Below are 22,273 nucleotides of genomic sequence, written 5' to 3' on the forward strand. Positions count from 1 at the left end.
GCAGTACCTACTTATTTACTTGCACTGGAAGGCTTTCTAACTGGTAGGTTGGCAGAAGATGGGACAAAGCAACGGGAGCTCACCCCATCATGCAGATTTGAACCTCCAACCTCCCAATCAGCAAGCCCAAGAGGTTTGGTGGTTTAGACCCCAGCGCCACCTGCATCCTCCAAGCCGCAAACATCTATCTTTCAAACATAGGCCTCCACTATATGGGTCAAGGTGATTTGCGCTACAAGGTCAAGGCAAGGGGAGCGGCTCATGAACACCTTTCCTGAGCATGCTATCCCAGTCATAATCATATCAATAGCACAGACCTTCTTCCCGCCTCTCCAGCATTGTTGAATGAAGTGGATACAGCAACTGTGTGCTTAGTTTAGGGTAGGGGCAGCGATGCACTTTGGCGCCAAGCTGAACACTCTTCACGGGCACTTTGTTGTCAGGCTGCAGAATGTGCCCCTCTGACTTGGACTGCAGCTCTAAGTGTGAAATCGCATTTCATTCCCTCCCACATTCACTGGAGCAATAACACAAACTCCTGGATATCATAGTCGCTTAAGAACATACAGCTCTTCGCTGCAAACCCCTTGTTGTAGTGTGACTCTGCATAAGGGAGCCGCAGAATATGAATCTTGAATTAATACTGCCTCGGGCAACAGTAACCCTCTGCAGACTTTCCTCACAGCTCAGCTGCACTTGCTGAGGGGAATGTTCTGCGAAGAGTGACTCTTTCACTGACCCCCAACCTGCCCACTTTTTTCCCCCCCACAGGGGAGGGAAAATGACTAAACAGGGAAGTAGCATAGTTAGCAACTTCAATGTAAGCCTAGCATGGCTTTTAACTAGAGTGAATCCCTTGTGTGCTGTTAAATGGAAAAGACGCTTATAAAGCCTGTTTGTTTGTGTTAAAGTAAACAAAAGAAAAAAGGAGACAATAAACCTCTACTGGCTTTATTAAACTGCCTAGTATGGAAAGAGAAAGAGGGGGGGAGAGAACCCCCCCCGCCCCCGAGACATCCAAATACGATGTCGACAAAAATCTCATTATAATCAGCACAATAACTCACCTATTCAACAGGTTAACACCAGGCATTTTTAGAGCCAGCAGAGTGAGTAATATGCGTTCAAGAAGTCACCCTAGATTTGCCTTTTTAATATTCTCTAAACGTAATGCATATGCATCAGCTCAAAATGACTCAGAAAGAGCCAGTGACATGAAAGTGGCAGGCCAACATGACCTACATACGGCTTTCCGATCAACAATTTCTATAAAATTCAATAAGGCCATCTATATAATTCTAACTGATTCCTAGACACAAAAGTCGGGATGCAAGATGCAGCACTGAATCTTCCTAGGATTTGCTTATTTGGGGATTCAGGTGTTTCTGTTTTGTTTTGTTTTGCTTAAACCACTATTTTACAAACTTAAAATTAATCCTCACTCTAATATGCCACTGAAGCCATTTCCACATCAACTCCCCTAAGTCTGGATCATGTAAACAGACATGCTGTTTTACTGTACACTTCTCAGCCTACAGAATTCCTGCCTAGTCTCTGGAGTGTGGAGAGAAACTCCAGGAATGTTTCTGTTGCAAATCTTCAGCTTCAAAAGGCACATGTTGGGGCTTCCTAACACGAAGAGTTTTCCTGAGCCAATTCTTTACCTTTCTCTTTTATTGGCATGTTCACAGAGGTTAATCAGAGGCTGAAGTTGAAAGTGAAGGAAGGATACCCTGGCTAATGATCAAGCTGCTTTTATTACGGTACATCCCAGGATACAAAACCATGTACTCCACACTAGGCATGCTATTTTCTATAGGCAAGAATGCCGCTCAAAATCCACTGCAAGCCACAAGCAGAGACTCTGCTGGGCAAAGAGCTGTGACCAGAAGATTCTTGGATTCTCTCCCTCAGTAAACAAGGGTGGTTGATTCAGGATTACAATGCTGATTCAACAACACAGATTTCTCTGATCTTGATCACAATCTCCATATGCCTAGATTTTATTCAGGTGATAAACCTGTGTCTAGCATACAGTGGTACCTCGACTTACGAACGACTCAACAACCAAATTTTTTGACTTACAAATGGGGCAAATGGCCGCAGGCCTACGAATTTCTTGACATCCGAACGGAAGCCGTGGCGGTTTTAGATAGGGTTTTTTCGACTTACGGATTTTTATATGGGGTTGCTTCGACTTACGGATTTTTCCGTTTCCAATGCATTCCTATGGGAAATCGCGTTTTTGATTTATGAATTTTCCGACCTACGAAGGTGCCGTCGGAACGGATTAAATTCGTACGTCAAGGCACCACTGTACCCTCAAACATTTTTCTAATGAATATACAGATTCCCTATTTAATAATAATAATAATAATAATAATAATAATAATAATAATACCCTGCCTATCTGACTGGGCTGCCCCAGACACTCTGGGCAGCTTCCAACCTATTTAAAAACACCATAAATCATTAAGAATTAAAAAAACCTTCCCTATACAGGGTTGCCTTCAGATGTCTTCTAAAGGTTGTATAGTTACAGTCATACCTCGGTTTAAGTATGCTTCGGTTTGAGTACTTTCAGTTTAAGTACTCCGCGGACCCATCTGGAACAGATTAATCCACTTTCCATTACTTTCAATGGGAAAGTTCACTTCAAGTTAAGTATGCTTCAGGTTAAGTACGGACTTCCAGAACCAATTACACTCATACTTCGGGTTAAGTACGCTTCAGGTTGAGTACTCCGCGGACCCGTCTGAAACGGATTAATCCACGTTCCATTACTTTCAATGGGAAAGTTTGCTTCAGGTTAAGTATGCTTCAGTTTAAGTACTCCGCAGACCGTCTGGAACGGATCAATCCACTTTCCATTACTTTCAATGGGAAAGTTCGCTTCAGGTTAAGTACGCTTCAGGTTAAGTACAGACTTCCGGAACCAATTGTGTACTTAAACCGAGGTACCACTGTACTTACCGGTATCTCCTTGGCTCCAGGGTCGCATAACTCCATGCCCTCCAACATTTCTCCAATGAATAGGAAAATCAGGACATTCCAGCATCAAATCAGAAACCAGGATGGCTTCTGTAGATCCGGGGCTGTCCCTGGAAAATAGGGACACCTGGAGGGTCTGGTCTAGGCTGTATACTTTCGAACTACAGATTACTCCTTAAAAGAAAGAAAGAAAAACATAAAAAATCAGCTGTGAGGGAGAATGGATACAACCTGGTGTGCTAGCAGGGCCACCTTACCCATAGGCGCTAGGGGTGAAGGGCACCTGGGCGCCTGGCTCTCAGGGGCGCCAGGCCAAGAGTCCAGGGCCCAAGAGTTGAGTCTGGGGGAGAGCCTGCCTGTTGGTCGGAGCGCTGTGGCGGGCTCTTCTGCTACGGACAGCTCTGTGCCGCGAGTTTGACGGTGACCGAGCCAGTAAGATGCTGAGTCGGCCGCCCAGCTCCGTCCTCCCACGCGCCTGGGACTGGGCAAGCGGGGGGGGGGGGGTGCCAGGCAGATCTTTGCACCCCGGTGCCGCATATGCTTAAGACAGCCCCGTGTGCTAGTTTTCTATTTGTTTCATAAGAAGTAGCAGTTAATTATGTGAGGCCCCATCTGAAGTCTGCAGTGATACTGCCCAAACTCAGTAAAGAACAGGACTCTGTAAAGCAAGAACATATAAAATAACAAGGTCATTCTAATATTGTTTAAAGAAGAAACTGTTATCTTGCTTTGGGTATAGAGGATTTGTTTGTTTTCTAATTGTTTCTTTTTCAAATACCTTGTTCAACTTTCATGGTTAACTTTGGGAGGCAGGGAGTCACACTACTATTATTCAAAACGATCCAGTCTAAAAGTGCCTTACCCAAAAGTGACAACCGTCTCCACTTTCCCTTAAATAATAAAACAAGTATTCATTTGACTGTTGTGCCACATTAAAGGATTGTGACAAAATCAAGGCTATTGTTTTCTGGAAATGTGTTTTGCGGCTAGATCTCTGAAGAAAATTGTGCTTCATAAATGGTCACTTTACTGCAAAGCACTGCAAACATCTTGGAGATTCTTAGAAGTTTCACTGAACTGACATTAGGCCAGCCCTAGTATTAGGCAGAGAGAAGGAGGTGCTCCAGGTGACAGGGACAAGGGGGTGGAGGATGGCAAGAAGGTATTAAAGGTCTGTCTGCTACATGGCTACTGCTGCCATCAGTTGTGCTGGAGAATCCTGTCCTATCGCCAGTATCAAAGTAAGATTCAATAGTGGATTCCTATATGAAGAGTAGGATGCCAGCTTTTCCTCCACCAAAATGCCTTGGGTCATCCCTGAAACTACATGATATGGTTAGTTCCAAAATATGATATAATAATATATATATTTTTATATACCCTGCCCATCTGTCTGGGTTTCCCCAGCCACTCTGGGCGGCTTCCAACAGAATATTAAAAACACAATAAAATATCAAATATTTAAAACTTCCCTAAACAGGGCTGCCTTCAGATGTCTTCTAAAGGTCATATAGCTGTTTATTTCCTTGACATCTGATGGGAGGGCGTTCCATAGGGCAGGCGCCACTACCAAGAAGGCCCTCTGCCTGGTTCCCTGTAACGTCACTTCTCGCAGTGAGGGGACCGCCAGAAGCCCCTCAGAGCTGAACCTCAGTGTCCAGGCTGAACGGACTATTTGCTAATCTTTTTCCTTTTGTCACACTCTACACTGATTCACAAACAGTCATTCGTGCCAGAAGTGCAAGTTCTACTTTTGAACTTCTTAGTGTAACTTCCATATTATATATATATAAAGGTAAAGGTAAAGGGACCCCTGACCATTAGGTCCAGTCATGACCAACTCTGGGGTTGCGACGCTCATCTCGCGTTATTGGCCGAGGGAGCCGGCGTACAGCTTCTGGGTCATGTGGCTAGCATGAAAAAGCTGCTTCTGGCGAACCAGAGCAGCAAGGTCTGAACACGCAAAAAAAAAAAAAAAAACCCTTAAGTAATATCTCTCAGGAGCCAGCAGAGGGTGCTTCCTTTTTAGGGCTCAGTGGAAGTTAATCTGAACATAAAGAGCAACAATGCTTTATAAAAGAGAATATCTGGTGCTCTTTTTACATATCAGATAAAAAGGTGGTGGCCCCTTTGACATCATATAGCACCCACCTGAGAAATATAAGAATTTCTGAATTTCCAAATGCTGGGACCCGAATTCCACTATGTAGTATTTAATTATATTCATGTGTGGAAGTAGAATCCTACAATATTGTCCATATTAGAGGTTCGTGACCCAAAACACTAAAATTTTCTTAGGTGAAACGGTGACTGCCCCATTCCATCCCCTGGCTAATTCCAAGTTGGTTTCCTTGAGTCATGGCAGAAACCTCCCCTCTCCCTTGATGAAACAGAATAAAGTGTCACTGGCATGCTTTAAACAGCTGTTCATCTTTCAGATATCCTCAGGTGTTCTCCGGAATGAATGGAGTGTTATTACAGACTTTACATCACCGTCATGAATGTTTAGGTGAGATGTTGAAATGAACCCAACAGCAAAGCTGTCATTATGCTTCCAAAAGAGCCAGCCTGTGTATGGACGCAGAGATAAATATAGTGACCTAAGGATTCCTCAGAGTGTATGACTATTGTCCTTCCCCGAGGAAATACAATTTAATCATGGGTGGTGGTGGGGACCCCACCTTTCTACTAAGTTGGAATTTGTCTTGCAGCACTTGGCCTTGCTAAGTCTTGATTTGTGGAGTCCTCGCTTTGTGGGCAGCACTGATTTGAATCACAGCCCTCCTAAGAGCAATCGCCAGTGCTAAAAGGGATTAGACTTCTAAGCTGTCAAGCTAGCTCGGAGGTATTTTCCCTTTCTACCCGTTATTTTAAGACTCCATCACATGTTTAAATGAAATTAAATTGAGGGAAGGTGATATACTGAGAAACAGGTTGCAAGCAAACAGCGTCTGGAGTGCACGCATTCTTCCACCCCAGAATATTCAGCTTTGAACATTGCAGTGCGAAGCAGCTACCTCTGGGCTGCAGGTCGCAGTGCTCAGTAAGTAACCTGTATCTTTGAGTTCAGAACAAGCCTATTTTGGAATTAAAGCACAACGTTAACAGCCAGTATCAGTGGCTCTTGGTGGGTGTTTTAGAACAACCTGGGAAAAGCAGGAGCTGAGGTTCAAGCTGATAAATATAATGCTGTGATTAAGTGCATGACTTCGCTTTCCGTTAAGGCAACAGATGGAAGTGCCACAGTGAAGTATGTCCCTTTTTGTTTACAAACAATAGGCGGCTTCTTCTGTACAGAGCGAACACCATTATACAAGCGCTGGTTCCATCAGCTTAAAATTATTTCTGACCCCAAATACACTTTTCACCGAAAGCCACCATATTTTAACTTTTGTGCATGCCAACTGAATTCATCACCCAAAAACCCCCTACTTTTGTGATGCTGCTTGAGATGCATTTTCTCCTTTTGAAAGAATTATGTACCTGCCATATAATGAGCTAATTAACTAAAGAACAAAAGGTGCCTTTTGTTATACCAAAGACATCCAAGATTCCAAGACTAAGCAACACACTCTTCAGTTGTTCCGAATGCAGCCTTTATTGCTGATTTTACAAAACTGTATCATTTTGTATAATAGAACAGGAAGGGAGTGGGGGGGTTAAGATGACAAGTGACTTAGAATGTGAGCTTTGATTTTTGGAAAAATTCTCAAAAACAATATTTATGGATTTTGAAAGGCGAGTAAAAAGGATGCCCTTTGATCAGATGGTTTCTAAGAAAGCATCACATTTATGCAGTCTGTCAGCAGAGTTGAGCTATGGACAGGAAAGACAGAATGAGACAGAAGCTTTGTGAACAAAATAAAAGATGAGCTTGTATTAAATATTAATTCTATTAATTCACAGCACAACCTCTGTTTATTGTTGTGTGTTAAAAATGATGTTCTCTTTATTCTCTTTAAATCATATATCCACAGACACAGTGCATCTTGTCTATGCATGTGCAGATCTCTTCCGTTTTCCTAGAAATGCCTCCAGCACCAAGAGCGGTAAAATAAAAATGACAGCCTGGATTTAAATCTTACTACACTTTAGAAAACATATTAAACCAGGGATTTATATTGGAGCTACAAGTATACTTGAGAGCGTGCAATTTTTTGCTTACATCAAAAATAAACATGTAAAGCTTTTGGGGGGTGGGATGGAAAAGCCTCATAATACTTCACAAATACTGAACAATGAAGGCTGTCACTAAATCAGGCTTGTCTATAGCCCCTTGGCTGATTATCTGCGGGAAGAATTGCCTCCAATAAGTTAGCCTTGCGAGTGGAATTGCCTCCAACAAGTTTTACAAACGTTGCTGCTTTCCCTCCCCATTTTTAACCTGGGGCTGCCAGGGTGGCTAGCAGAGGGAGAGACTACTTCTAAGGCCCCACCTGCACTATACAGTACATTTAAAGCAGTATCATAACACTTTAACCCATCAGAGACCTACAATTCTAAGAGTACTTTAGCAATCAATCCCTCCTCTCAGTGAACTCTGGGAGCTGTAATTTTCTGATAGGCATAGGGGTCTCCTAACAACTCTCCGCAGTCCCCAGAATTCTTTTGGAGTAGCTATGGCTGTTTAAAGTGGTATGACATTGCGTTAAATGTATAGCGGCGATGATGCCAAAATTTTAGAGACTATTTGACAATGTTATATTAAATGTGTTGGATTATTCTTTCCAAGGCAAGTGCTGGTTCATTTATGAGAATAAATATTCTGAAACAAGTTTTACATTAAGTGTTAATTAAAAATGGTTATATAGAAACAGCAAGTTCTTGAAATCACCATCATGGGAGCTAGCTAGGATCTGGAACATTCACAGGCAAGTTTTGTGAAAACCGGCAAAAAAGGGGAAAAAAACAAGCAACTCTGGGTGCTTGCACAAAGCTCTGAATGAAGGCCAAAAGGGTTGGAGCCAAGAATTTTGAGTGGAGGGGGGAAATGTTTAGCAAATGCCCTTCGGAGAACTTGTGCAAGAGTCTAAGCCAGGGGTCCCCAGACTTACGGAGCGGCGGGCCGGTGCCCGCCGCGCCGACCGCGCGGTGGGCCGGACTGCAGGGGAGTGCGCGCGCAGCGGGCCGGAGGGCGGGGGAGTGCTCGCCCGTGCGCATGCGCACACGCACAGAAAAAAAACGGCGAAAATCGCTTGTGCGCATGCGTATGGGCCTCCCCCGACCCGGAAGTGCACCAGAAATGACCTCTTCCGGGTCGGGAGAGGCCCGTACGCATGCGCACAAAGGATTTTCGGCGATTTTTTGCCGATTTTTCAGATCGCCGCTGCGCCGCGCGCCGTGAGAGCGGGCGGCGGCAGCGGGCGGCGGGGGTCGTCGCGGGCCGGATTGGAAGGCCGATTGGGCCGCATCCGGCCCGGGGGCCGTAGTTTGGGGACCCCTGGTCTAAGCAGTGCTATAATATGTAAAAGGTAAAGGGACCCCTGACCATTAGGTCCAGTCGCAGACGACTCTGGGGTTGCAGCGCTCATCTCGCTCTATAGGCCAAGGGAGCCAGCGTTTGTCCACAGACAGCTTCCAGGTCATGTGGCCAGCATGACTAAGCCGCTTCTGGCGAACCAGAGCAGCGCATGGAAACACCGTTTACCTTCCGACCTGAGTGGTACCTATTTATCTACCTGCACTTTGACATGCTTTCAAACTGCAAGGTTGGCAGGAGCTGGGACCGAGCAACGGGAGCTCACCCCGTCATGGGGATTCGAACCGCCAACCTTCTGATTGGCAAGCGCTAGGGTCTGTGGTTTAACCCACAGTGCCACCCACATCCCATAATATGTAAGTCCTGGAGCAATTCTCATTCTTTTATCTGTGCAACTGGGGGGGGAGCATCTCTGGATTTCATTTCTTATTTCTTGCACCAGCATTCCAACCACAAGCTGTAAAAACAAACCATAGAAGTCTTATTCCACAATCCATAGCATTTCCAGTGTTGACCATAACAATCCTGAAAATATCAGAGGTACTCAAACAAAAAGGAAGCGCTCTGTTTCACTGTGTTTCCCGCTGCCTGGTAACTCTGTGTGTTCACTAGACCAGCTACTACCCTGACATTTTGTGGAAGATTTCTCAGATATCCTGTGGCGTGCATATGTTATTGGACTATGATTCCCATCATCTAAGACTATGTTGGCCAGGGCTGGTGAAAGCTGGAGCCCAGTGGCATCTTGAGGGCCACAGATCTCATGTCCAGGATATAGGGAGGGTGACTAAAATTCAGGCTTCTTCCACAAAACTGCACATAGGGTTCAGGGCACAAAACGAACCTGTTAATTTGATAATATCAGCCTTCACCTATCCGGTGCCCTCCAGATGTTTATGACTACATGTCCCACCAGCACAGAGGGCACCAAGTTGGCAAAGGGCGCACTAAATGATGGGAATATTGATCTGATTGTTTAAATGCACCCATATACAGAATGCCCTCAGGGCTCTCTGCAAAAGGGAGACACTTCCTTTCTGGCATTTTTATTTCTTCAGATGTTCACACTGTCAACAGCAAAGCACTGGGGAACTCCTCAGAAAAACAGGCATCATCAGCGATAGCAATTATTATGCAAACAACTGCAGGTGTAGATGAGAAAATCTATCTCAATAAAAAAAAGAATCCATAGTATTGAAATAAACATGATTTTGTGGGAGTGGATCAATAGAACTAATACACTTGGTAAAGCATTCTTTACCTAGCCAAGACCCAAAATAACAGTACATATTATTTGCGAGTAGACACCGTTAGCCACATGTAAGCCTGAATGCATTGGAGCAAAATTCTCCTTGAAGCCTGACTCACTTCAAGCATCATGCTCTTCTCTGAGTGACTCTCCTACATGTGCGGGGCATCAACCTTGCTTCCTGTACTGCGACTCCAGCATCCAGCAGTGCGGTTGCACCTATGCTACATCCCCACAGCTGTGCCTCACAACCCATACTCCATCCACACTATACATCTGAAGCAGAATCACACCACTTTAAACACTCAATGGATCCTGGGAGCTGTAATTTGCTTGCCCCTTTCTACCTTATAGACGACCAACCCTCCTGCCCCCCATTTACCAAGTGACAGTTCAGAAGTGACTGGTATTTTTTTTTTCCTTTAAGGAAAGGGAAAGAAAAGAGTATCCAACAGAGGTCAGGTATTGAAGGAAAGCTTTTATTATAAAGTCCACTATCTTTGTTTCCACCAGAATACTTCTGGGGCCAATGGAGCACTCTGCAGAGATCAGCAAGACAGGCATAACTGGAGCATGGCCACAGTAAAAAAAAATGTTTTAAGGGAAACAAAAGACATTTAATAAGTATTATTTGACAAATTTATACCCTACCTTTCCTCCCAGGAGGTAGCCTGAGGCGGCTTACAACACAAAAGCAATATTAAAAAAAAAAACACAACCCAAAATGTTTTACATGTAAATCACAATTAACTAATAAGATAGCAGGTAATAAACAAAGTGTAATTGACACAAATATCTAACACTGAGATAACAGTATGTGTCACCACAGTGGGGGGTTGTTGGGTTGTTGTTTTTATTCTGATTATATATTTTGTGGTTTTGTATTTTGATTTTGTTCTGTGAACCGCCCTGAGACCTCTGGGTATAGGACAGTATATAAATTCTAAAACAAACAAACAAACAAACAAACAAACAAATAATACAGTCATACCTCGGTTTAAGTATGCTTCGGTTTGAGTACTTTCAGTTTAAGTACTCTGCAGACCCGTCTGGAACAGATTAATCCACTTTCCATTACTTTCAATGGCAAAGTTCGCTTCAGGTTAAGTACGCTTCAGGTTAAGTACAGACTTCCGGAACCAATTGTGTACTTAAACAGAGGTACCACTGTAGTGACAGTGGTCCCACTGGGTTGAGAGTCCCCATACTTGTCTGCCATAATCCATCCCTAATGGATTCTCTGGGCTCAATCCATACCACTGCCTGGAAGGAGAGAACCAAACAAGTGAAGGCTGATGGCCGTTCTCTTTGCTTCTGTTGCATATTATGCTTTGGAACAGCAGGTCAACAGATAAATAGGGGGGGAGGGGGAGGAGGGCTCTGGAATTCAGGATGTGACTGGCAGTCTTGACCCTGATTCTGAAACAATCAGTGGTGGCACTTAGCAAGCTATTATGCGAGTGAACTCGGAATCAATCTGCCTGCTGTGGTGAAATATTATAATTCATGGGTCAGGGGGAAGTTAGGAATTTTGAATGGGAAGAGATGGAAAAGCATAGCTACCTTTGCCAACTTTGGACTATGTTGTACCTGGGTACCCAGCGTTTCCTGGGAATTCCAAGAAGCCAAACAATCAGTGCAGTCTTTAAAGGTTCAGTCAACCATCTCGATTAAAAATGGTGTCCAATTGTACCCATCATGCTAAATCTTGTTACCATCAGGTATCCAAATGCATAGTGGACAGCTTTCCAAAATATATATGGCAGATGCAGTTTCTGTAAGATCCATCTTTCAGGACAAGCAGAGGGGAGGGGGGGTTCTTTGGAAAGCTGAAAGATGTGAGACAGAGCTCAGAGAAGGGATCTTGTAGCAGGATCATGAACAATGCAGAGCTAGAGTTGCGGCTGAGTTTTGGAATTGGAAATGTATATTGAGAAGCACATACAGGCCCAGTTCAAAAATAATGGTTTTTTGAATAGTCAGAGCCAAAACCGCTTCCAATATTACATAAGCTCATAAATAAGCTCCATTCCCCATACCCTGGTTCCATCTCTCTTTCCTCAAAACCTATCTTCCAGTAGAAGCTGCTTTTCAGCCTTTGACAAACCCACAATTGTCACCAACAGGAAGTTCCAGATCTCAGGAAGAAGACCCCTTGGAACAGGTAATTTACCAGGGCCCTGGGTTGTTGTTTTTTTGTAAGGACCTGGAAGCCCTGGCAAACTGCCAGACCCCTAGAGGAAAGGCTGGGAACAGGATTTTCTGTTATTTCAGATAGCTCTTAAAGTAGGGGGAGGGACACACGGCCTATAACTGTTCAGGATCCTCTCTGAAACCCCTTGGAAAGATCAAGTCCATTGCAAGCCAAGGCACCTGGCCATCTCTATTGAGTCATTGTTGAACTTGTGGGGCACTAAACTGAACAGACACCTTCTGAACATAATCTCCTCTTAAATAAGCTTTATTTAACCATAAATAATGGACCCAAAAATGTAATGGAAACACACATATGCTACTTTGACCACTTAAAATGGCCTGGTGCACCTACAACACCATCTCAGCATTGGAAACAATCTGCCAATCCTGAGAGGTGTACCTTACTACACACACACAAAAAAATATTTAGCTGTAGAGTATTTCAAAGTCACTCTGCATAAAGCAGATTTTTGAAGGTACACAAGGGTGAAGAGGGTAACGTTCTGTTGTGCAAATGGAAGTCGGCTGTATTAATAAAACAGCAGTGTTAGATGTGGCCCTTTGTCACCCTTGACTCTCAAAGAGTAATGTGTGAGACTCACCCTAGAAAATGACTTATATTACTCTGTAAGACTGAGGGACCCTCATATATAGCGATGCTGTTCTTCAACAATCCTTTTTTAAAAATAAAAATAAAAAGTACCCCGTACAATAAGCTTTCATACCTATCAGAAGTACCTGTAATCCAATAAAACTAAGATGTATTGAATGGGAGGGGGAATGCAGCAGTATTTTATCCCCGATCAGCTTCATATCACTGAGCAATGAACGATCAATAGCAGGCTACTCATTTTAGCTGAGTGATCACCATTGATTTTAAACCCACTTAATGAGGTGCTTAGTCCCAGATCCAACATAAATGTAATCCATGTTGCAGCTGCTTGAAAAATAAACCCAATCTTGTTATAATTTGATTTGACAGTTAGGACTGCAGTGTAAGATCATTAACACTTCACAGGTTATACCCTGAAGTAAATCTTACCAGAAGTCACATAAATAAGGACAGATTTACGCAATTATGTAGTTATGGATATCACTGAATTCCTAACGATAGTGAATTCTTGCTATTCAGTTGACTTTGATATGCATAAAAACTCACAATCCAACACAAAACAAGTCAACCAATTTCCCTTTATTTTCTTCCTTGGTTTCAGGACATTTATATTTCAGGTGGAGGTGTGTGTGAAGTGAACCCAGACAGGGACATCTAAGAGAATTTTTGCTTGTGAAAGATCTTGGAAAAGTTTGATTTGTTCCACTTAGGTATGCATTTTCCCTCTATTGTTTGAATGCATTGCTCTGCTACAAAAGAATTACAGGAGCTAAAGAAAAACTTCGTTTTGTCAAACACAAGTCAAAACTAAAGACATGTCCCCCTTAAAGAAAATAAAATGCTGAGACTAATCAGAACGAAAATTCAGACACCCGCTGCGGTTGCAACATCAATGTTTGGGGCTTCTTTCATGAAGTGGGGGAAAAATGCAAAGATAAGGGAGCTCAAGACTTTGTAAGTGCTTCGTTGGTATTTTAAACAGGAACAATGGGGGAAACAATGATACGGCAGCATATACACTACTTGATCAAACACATCAGTGTGTCTAATCCGTTGCTGGCAAATCTGCCTCTTCATGACAACATGGTTGGAGTATTACCTGCTGGGGTGACAGGGGCATGTGTGCATGGAAGCGTTTTAATGTTCCTGTTTTTCAGAACAAATACAGACATAGTACAGGTATTTTCACATTAGCATCACATCCTCCTCCCAACCACTCTTGACTGCTCTGCATAGAATTGCCTCTCCTTCATTTGAAACATCAGCCAATTAAATCCCTAATCTATGGAATTTAGAAGGCGCAATCTGAATAGAAAATTGAGAAGGGTGAGATTTCATTTGTTGTTGTTTAGTCGTTTAGTCGTGTCCGACTCTTCGTGACCCCATGGACCAGAGCACGCCAGGCACTCCTGTCTTCCACTGCCTCCCGCAGTTTGGTCAAACTCATGTTCGTAGCTTCGAGAACACTGTCCAACCATCTTGTCCTCTGTCGTCCCCTTCTCCTAGTGCCCTCAATCTTTCCCAACATCAGGGTCTTTTCCAAGGATTCTTCTCTTCTCATGAGGTGGCCAAAGTATTGGAGCCTCAGCTTCACGATCTGTCCTTCCAGGGAGCACTCAGGGCTGATTTCCTTAAGAATGGATAGGTTTGATCTTCTTGCAGTCCATGGGACTCTCAAGAGTCTCCTCCAGCACCATAATTCAAAAGCATCAATTCTTCGACGATCAGCCTTCTTTATGGTCCAGCTCTCACTTCCATACATCACTAGAGATTTCATTAAGGGCCTCTTATTTACCCCAACCCCAAATTATTTGAATGTAGTCATCTCAGAAGGTTTCCAAGCTAAAATACTAGGGTCAGCTGGTACACTCCTCTCATTCATACAAGAAGTTACAATATGGAACTCAAAGAGGCTGAAGCAGCAAATTTGCAGGCAGTGTGTGGTCCAGATGAACCCTCTAACCCCCCCCCTCATTATTTTTAGAGGACGCCCCATTAACAGCAGCCAGTGGCCTGTTTGGCGAGTGACACCTCCTTGGGCCAATTAGAACAAGTCATGCTTAGGGCATTCAGTATCTTCAGCCAAGAGTTGGAACAGGGGTATTGAATTTTTGCGACTCTGAGTCAAAACTGGCAAAGGAGCCAACTCCTAGGAGCTGAGGTCCCTTTGTGCGTTCCCCACCCCCAAAAAAAATATTTGAGGGAGATGCTCCCCGCCCCCAACTTCATGGGGGCTTACCCCCATATTTTGTTCAAGTTGGCACCCTTGCTAACTGGAATTCATGATGATGTCTAGACATCTTAGGTATTGCTACTTAGCTATATGAATGCAAAGAAACGTGAGAAAAATATTTAAAGTGGACATTTAAAAAGTAGTCCCTCTGCAATGTGAATATTTCACTAAATACATTACATAGTCTTATTAAATTAGCCTGTGAAGAGCTATTGTATCATACTGGAAGTCTAGAGTCTACCAATGAAGTGTGAAATAGGGGAGCTTTAGTTCTGCTTCCATTAATAGCTGAAAGCACCCTTATCAACAGAGTTGTCAATGGCACTAGTGTAATATCGCTTCTGCCATCCAAGGGTATCCCTGAGCTTTGGAATCAGTTATTAATTTAACCTGACAGCATTCCTGTGAAGCAACTATCATCTTCATTTTACAGGCAAAAAAAAAGAGCGTGCCGCATTGTAGATGCCCCAAACCTATCATTATCTCCTCTGTTGTTACACTACCCAGAAACTATTCCTGAAAGGCCATTCAATCAGCTTTGCCCTTTTGTGGCCGGGAATCTAAGGTTTCTAAAGAATGAGCACGAGAGTCTGTCCAAATTTTACACATACACAAGCTCTTCGGAATTTCCAAGCAATGAGTCATCAGTCACAGAATGGATTTGCAAATGAAGCCATAAGTATAATAGACAAATATTACAGTGCAATTGTAGGCACAAGTGCAAGTCCAATAGCATTGCTGCCTTAGCCTTTCCGTGATCACACAGGAGTGATCTTGGAATCATTTAGCTGATTAAGGCTGCCATCCTCTGCACGGTTAATTGAATGCAGTGGTATCTACTTCCGTGTGAGCAGGCATAGGATCAGGCTTCGCCACCGCCATCATGCTCAGGGTAATCCCATAAAAGACAAGGGGATTTGAGCTTCCGTACAAAAGATTGCAAGCAGTGGCTTCGATCCGAGAGTGCTTTGCATGAGCAGAAAGCCACATCTACCTGCACCCATCAAATCCTTCTGATTTGCCACCATTAAAATTCATGTGACAACCCTGATGGACAGGGAGGCTTCATTTGGGCTCATAGGAAATTGCTGGCTTTAGGCAAACTTTCTAGAATGTTGTAGTCACTCAAACTCAACTCAGTACAATCCATGCATATTTACTCAGAAGTAAGCCCCACTGGGTTCAATTGGGTGTGCTCTCTAGGAGGAGTTGTAGCATTAAATGTCAATATAGTGCTTATCTTAAATTCTTTAAGAAATTGAAGAAAAAAGTAACTACCGTCTTCCTTTTCTTCTAATATTAGGAAGACATGGTTAAGACATGCAGAATCAGGAATAAGGGAAATATCAGGGGAAAGTTAATGTTAAACAGACATTTAAAGACCACACTGACAACAGGATCAGCACCAACATACTAGCATATCCATTGAGAGCAATTAGATTTCACCGAACAGTTTTTTTTATTTTAAATAACCTTAAGAATAACATTTTGCACATCTGTCATAATTTTTATGGATACCATTCTGAAGCGTTTGAACTTGTCATTTCTAACACTGGACCCTTCTCATGAAACACCCTAGGAAATACTTACTCAGATCTATTAAATGTTGAAACAGAGAGATAACCAACCTTTACAAACAAGTATTTGCTTAGTGCATCTCTACCAAAAAAAAAAAAAGTATTCTGTGTGACATTCCAGAGAAGCATCTTTTGTCTGTTAGATGACGAGGTCCTATTCTAATTTTGTTGATGGATTGTAAGAGTCTGGTATTCCCTCCTTGTGGCTGACTTAATTAATATGAAATGTATTGAGATTCTACAGGTCTTAATTATATACTATATTAAAACATTTCCCAAAATTTCCCCATCACCCATCCGCATTTCGCGTCGCAGCTTTCAAAGGAAGATCTGAAACAGGCAGACACATTCGCTGCTTTGAGGCTCACATTTGGCACAATTTGGTACAGTACATGCAACTCCTTAAATAATACTCACAACTTTCAGAGCCTTTTGTTTTATCAGTCTCCTGTGTTGCTTCCCTCTGCAATTTACCGAAGGCTAGTAATTATTAGGACATGTGGTAGGCGGTTATCACAAGTACCATCGCGCTCCCTGCTCTATGATCAAGATACAATAGGGCAAATGGTACAATTAAAGGCACATTCTTTGGTGCATAACAATAGAAGCCTTGTGACATGGCAGGATTAAGAAAAGGCTCAAACATATTTAAAACTACTCATTACCACCCGTTAAAATGTGCGTGTCTGACCTTTATGATAATCAGTGGTATTCGACTTGTGCAGCTATCTAGCTAAATAAGCTTTCTTTTCGACACACAGATGTTTTGAAAGATGACCTGCAGTTAACTTGGCTGATCTCAGAGCTGACGCCGCCAATGAATCAACCCGTCAGTAGTCATAATGATAGGCCATCATCTTTATCATCCCAGTTTATGGTGGCAGCCTAGGAACAGTACAGTGAATTTTCCCGCAGCGAAGTAGTATTTAAATGTTGACTGCTACATAGATCAGATTAACAAGGTTACAAACTTAGCGGAGAACCCTGTTTCCTGTGGTGCAGATTCACCCTGTGGTGCGATTATATCATAAGGTATATCAAAGATAATTGCTTAGTTTATTATCCTGTTGTCTTTAATACCAGTCCCTAATTGCAAATTCAGAAGTCCATTGATCTCCATCTCCTTATGTCCTTATGGACCTGCCATTAACCCCGTTCATTTTAATTAGAATGTATTACTATTTTTATTATTAAAGCGCAGGATTTTAAGGCTAAATAGATGTCTCCAAATAACCAATGGCTCATTGTTATGAGACTAGTAAAAGAAGGGGGGTGGGGTGGAGGAAGGGAGGAAGGAAACAGCAGAGATTCAGCCAACATTGCAAAGGATCTCCCAGCTGTTCCAGAAAGCTGTCACAAATATTTCTGGCTGTTTCTTCCTTTCCTGAAAAGGCTACATCAAAATGTTCCCTTTGCTTCATAACATTTTATTACTTGGGTAAGAAGAAGAAGAAGAAGAAGCACCCAGACATGGCCAATGTTCTCTCAGTGAAATCAACTACTAACATGAAAACAATTAAAATGGATTTCTATGTATTATTGTAATATATGAGTTATCAAATTAAAATAAAGAAAAATGAAAAATAAAAGACGATGTAAGTCATTAAATGCAATAGGGGGAAACAATGTGTACACATTCTAGACTCAAAGGATAGGGGTTGCATCACTTCTATAAAATCAACACATCAGGAGTTGAAGTGTTGCTTTTAGTTTGGCTCGTATTGTTTAAAGAAGGTGGTTGGCACCCAAAGCCAGTTCAGTCTTCAGCCTTATTGAGAAGAAACATCCACGATGGAATCCATGCATGAATGAAGAGAGAGACTGTACCTCCGACAGAATGTATGCTAGCCTGCCCCACCCACTGGCATCCATGTGAACAGCACAAATTTCTGCCAGAAGAAATCCTTCATGCAAACAGAAACATACCCTCCAAGCGTCCCTATTTTCCAGGAACGCCACTGATTTAAAGAAGCCTTCCTGGTTTCTGATTTGATCCCGGAATGTCCCGCTATTCCTTAGGATGTCCCTATTTTCATTGGAGAAATGTTGGAGGGTATGGAGTTATCTGACCCCCCCAAGCTGTCTGAAGGCAATCCTGTATAGGAAAGGTTTTTAAATGTTTAATGTTTCGTTATGTTTTTATACATGTTGGAAGCTGCCCAGTGTGGCTGGGGCAAACCAGTAGGATGTGTGGGGTATAAACAGTGAAATTATCATTATGGAATGGGATGTCCCTATTGCCACTGGAGAAAAGTTGGAGGGTATGAATGCACCCATGCAATCTGGAATCCTGCATTCGTAACGCGCATGCAGAATTCAGGGGGTGGAGAAATCCAGCACGCACAAACCTGGTTGCAATAGTCTCTCTCTTCGCGTCTTGATTCACAGTGTGGCCTTTTCTTCTGAACAGGGCTATTGTTTCAGACTGAACGCTGAGCTGATTCAGATATAATGCTGCAGAATGTGAGATCTTTGGGCCTCAGCGATCTTTGGGTCCATGCAATCTCCTCCTCCTCCAGTATGACTGAGAATCTGGAACCTTTCCCCCCAGTTTTATATTAACTGCAGTTTGCCAAGTTGTCCAAGCACAAACAAACTGTGGTTAGTCTTAACTATGCTTAGCTACACCAAGTCGGAATCAAAACTATGGTTCCAACAATACACCAAACTGCAGTTACTTTAAATTCCAATCTCCTCCTCCTAGCTACGCCAGAGAAGGAGAGGGAAGGGGGTCACACCAAACCAAGGCTTGCTGAGTCTTGTTCTTGGCGTGCTCAACCATGGTTTATTGTTGCATCTGATTGCAACCAAAGTTATCCTCATCTGCCGGTCATAATGTAGCATCCATGTGCAACAAATATTCTGCATTACTGTAGGTCATCCATATGGAACGTTATAGCAGATGCAATGAACAATGCAACAGCACCCAGTTCAACAGTTAAAGTTCACAGAGTACTGAAGTTAAAAACTTTGTCCTGGTAGCCATGAATATGCAATCATTCATAATTCTTCCTACTGTATACAATATTAATCTATATGTACCTAGGAAATCTGGCTACATCCTAGACTTCAAAGTCACTTGCGTTTGCTACGAGCCCTAGAAAGTGCTTCAGGATTCATTATGACATGTGGAATATATAAGCAATAAGGCATGACAGGGAGTGTGGTTATCATAAGATAATCACACCCCTGGGTCATTACAAAGCAAGAGGTGCTGTCGAGTACCTCTCATTCCCCCTGGGGGGTGATTATATCATGATAGGCACACTTCGCACAGTTACCTTATTGCTTTTATAAAAGTCTTTGTTGGGAAGAAAAACTATATTTTTTTCCCTTAAAGATGATAAAGTTGGCAGTTTACAATGTTGAACAGGAGTTTCAGCTAAGCTTGGTGGTTTATATGTATTAATCTACTTCATTCAAATGTACGTCTGCCAAAGCCAATCAGAATTCATCAATCCAAGGAGCTTTCCATTATTCAGCATGTGTTCAGATGATATATCCTTGAAAAAAGTATGGATATCCCAGAGACTTCACTATCTAGTGTCTAGGAAAAAGAGTGGAACAATAAAATCAAATAAAAATTGTTAACTTTGGTCTCCATTTGGTCATACCAGTATATTTACGAAAACAAATGGGTTTAAACACCAATCTGAATTCTTAGCAAAATACATTTTCACAGACCCTCCAAGTGTCCCTATTTTCTAAGGACGGTCCCAGGTTTGCAGAAGCCGTCCCAGTTTCTGATTTGATCCTGGAATATCCTTAGGATGTCCCTATTTTCATCAGAGAAATATTGGAGGGTATGGAGTTATCTGACCACCAAGCCATCTGAAGCAGTCCTCTACACAGAAGTTTTTTAATACTTAATGTTTTATTATGTTTTTATATATGCTGGAAGCAGCCCAGTCAGATGGACAGGGAATGATGATGATGATGATGATGATGATGGAATGGGACATCCCTATTTCAATCAGAGAAATGTTGAAGGGTTGGAGGGTATGTTTTCAGGGATCTGTATTTTAGATTAATATGAAGAAACTCCTATGCTAAGAATAAAATAATAGCATTAGCAAAGCAAGTTCTTTTTCTATAGGTACAGAATTGGAGGCATAGTTAGATGTTAGGCGTTTAAAACATTGTGAACAGTCTCTGCTGTTGAGAGCCTTCACCAGCCTGGTTTCACCCAGATGTTTGGGCTATAACTCCTGTCTGCCTCAGGCAGCATAGCCATGCTAGCTAAGACTCAAAGGACTTGTAGTCTAAAACATTTGGAGAGCATCAGGTTAGGAAAGGCTGGTATAGTCCATGGCTTAAAAGAAGGTGGAGTATCTGTCTTGGATCATGTCATATGTTTTGTGGAAGGCTCCACAAGTTTAAGACCTGTTCTGTATTTTATTTCTCCTGCGTTCTCCTGCATTGCATAGCCTAATCAGGGGTGGGGGTGGGAAGGAGCCTTACTCCCTTCTCCTCTGGCTCAAAGTATAGGAGTACGCCAGTAAAGGGGTCCAAGGGGAAGGATCCTGTCTGTATGCCCAGATAATGGCTAGGGCCAACTAGCATTCTGCAGGGGTCACCCATATTTGATGTGCGTCATATGGAGATCCTTAACCCAGGACTGACCCTGGTGAAATTATCAGCCAATTGGGTTGGCTGATCCAGGATACATACCCAAAGCCTAAGGCTTCTTGCATCTGTAATCAATAAAGTTGTGGCCATTTCAATTCCAAAAAAAGGTTGCCATGTTGTTTATTGCTTCCTATGCCCCTACCTCAGTGACCTCAGGCCACTGGGCTGGCAAAGTGTTGGCCAATTCATTGCTTGTATCTATTTACATGTATGGAGCTCCCTCATTGAGCTCCTCCTTGAGCCAGTGAGGTGTAGTGGTTAAGAGCAGTATACTCGTAATCTGGTGAACCGGGTTCGCTTCCCTGCTCCTCCACATGCAGCTGCTGGGTGACCTTGGGCTAGTCACACTTCTTTGAAGTCTCTCAGACCCATTCACCTCACAGAGTGTTTGTTGTGGGGGAGGAAGGGAAAGGAGAATGTTAGCCGCTTTGAGACTCCTTCGGGTAGTGATAAAGCAGGATATCAAATCCAAACACCTCCTCCTCCTCTTCTTCCTTGATTTCTGCATATATTGGGCAGTCCTTTTATGATATGTGTGAGTCCTTATTCCTATTTATTTATTTATTGACAAATATTTTTGCCCACCCCCTTCATCATAAAGGGGGCAATTACAACCAAGCACAATGCAAACAGCTTTGAGAGTGGTTTCTTTTAAAAGCACTCTCACAGCACATGTGGGACAGTGAGCTGATAAGAGATTGCAATGCAATGCAAAAAGCAAACAAGACAGAGTCAAAACAGTGGTCCCTCTAGCTCAGCACTGTTCTATACAGACTGGTAGAAGCTCTCCAGGGTTTCAGGCAAGAAGTCTTCTCCTCCAGACCTACCCAGAGATTGAACCTGGGACCTTCTGCATGCAAAACAGATGGTCTGCTGCTGAGACACAGTCTTGATGGAAGGCAGCAGAGCAGACACATGACTACTGTTGGTTCCACCCACACGGTGCTATTTTTCTAGAAAAAGAGGTGGCAGGGCTCACCACGAATGCCTCCCTTGTTCTCTTATAATGGCAATGGTGTCCATCTAAGAGATGCCGGAACCGAGTAGAAAAAAAGCCCTACACTCACGCATGAAAATGTTGACCGCCAGAGGTGCCAACTTGCTCCAAAGATTGAGGGCACCAGGTTGTGCATGTGACATCATGCGTGGCGTGCATGACATCACGTGACGTTTCAGGAGGAGCCAGGGGACAGAACCGAACGCAGTGTCCAGTGGCTCTACCTCTCTTGGCAGCCTTCCATGGCAGGAGGAGGAGGAGCCAGTCATTGAAGCCTCCTCCCCTCCCTCCTACGATATTGGGGGGTCC

Source organism: Zootoca vivipara, chromosome 9 (assembly GCF_965207765.1).
Source record: "Zootoca vivipara chromosome 9, rZooViv2.hap1.1, whole genome shotgun sequence".
Taxonomy (NCBI): Eukaryota; Metazoa; Chordata; class Lepidosauria; order Squamata; family Lacertidae; genus Zootoca; species Zootoca vivipara.